The sequence below is a fragment of the Psammomys obesus genome, unplaced genomic scaffold, assembly GCF_907164565.1.
Source record: "Psammomys obesus unplaced genomic scaffold, mPsaObe1.curated_primary_1811, whole genome shotgun sequence".
Lineage (NCBI taxonomy): Eukaryota > Metazoa > Chordata > Mammalia > Rodentia > Muridae > Psammomys > Psammomys obesus.
This window is the reverse complement of record NW_026596244.1, coordinates 8,343,768-8,344,942: the sequence shown is the minus strand read 5'-3', so window position 1 is coordinate 8,344,942 and position 1,175 is coordinate 8,343,768. Positions and strand designations below refer to the sequence as shown.

The 1,175-nt window shown below is 41.7% G+C and overlaps 1 non-coding gene across 1 annotated transcript; it reads right to left on the bottom strand.

Moving 5' to 3' along the window:
* Positions 1–790: 790 nt before the first annotated feature.
* On the bottom strand, positions 791–897 carry LOC129668634 (U6 spliceosomal RNA). Its single transcript, XR_008718954.1, has one exon. It is a non-coding gene; the product is annotated as a U6 spliceosomal RNA (small nuclear RNA).
* Between the last annotated feature and the right edge of the window lie 278 nt (positions 898–1,175).

Here is a 1,175-nt window from a genome sequence, read left to right as displayed (position 1 = left end):
ATGTGGATATCTTCAGGAAGGCGTTATTCTGCTTATCACAACTGACATCTTGTGGCTTAGCTATTACTGTTCTGTTCATGTTTAAACAAGAATGGTTTTCACAGAAATCCTTTTAAAAGCACTCAGTCAAGTGCCAGGTTTTAAGGAAAGAAATTTGCCAGTTTTTCGTTTATCCACATTTGGGAAAGCATGCAGTTGAAAAGACTGCTTTCTCTGTGTGGCTCACTCAAGACACTCGGCCACTCTTACTTAAGATGCAGCGTGCTCTGCGTGTTTCCAGAAAGCATCACATGCTTTTCAGCATTACTCCCAAGAGTCGTCTCTTACATTTTTCAAATTAGTTGGTATTGTTCTTCAAACAAATTTCAGAGCTAATTATACTAGTGACAAAAAAGGCACCAATTGGGATTACATAAAACACTTCATTTAATATTTTGACCTTTAATTTTTATTTTTTATTTTGTTATTTTATTATTAATTACACTTTTATTCACTTTGTATCCCCCATAAGCTCCTCCCTCCTCCCCTCCCGATCCCACCCTCCCTCCCCTTTCTTCATGCATGCCCCTCCCCAAGTCCACTGCTAGGGGAGGTCCTCCTCTCCTTCCTTCTGATCTTAGTCCATCAGATCACATCAGGAGTGGCTGCATTGTCATCTTCTGTGTCCTGGTAAGGCTGCTCCCCCCTCAGGGGGAGGTGATCAACGAGCAGGCCAATCAGATTATGTCAGAGGCAGTCCCTGTTCCCATTACTATGTAACCCACTTGGACATTGAACTGCCATGGGCTACAAAAATATGGAACACTTCAAGGATTTGTGTGTCATCCTTACGCAGGGGCCATACTAATCTTCTCTGTATCGTTCCAATTTTAGTATATGTACTGCCGAAGAAAGCACTTGACCTTTAATTTTTATACCATCTTGTTAGGATCAACACAAAGTGTGTGTAAAGTATTATTCTAGCTGTTTCTGTCAGGATTTGTGGAGTACCTTGAACGGGGCAGATTCTTTTTTTTTTTTTTTTTTTTACATACAGTATACCCTGGTCATGGTTTGGGGGCATTAACTAATGAAGATTGCCCACCCCCTCAGTATCACTGGAGCTCATCAGTAGAGACCGGAAAAGAACAAAAGGCTGTGTCTACCCCAGGTGGGACGGAATGCTCTAGCAGACA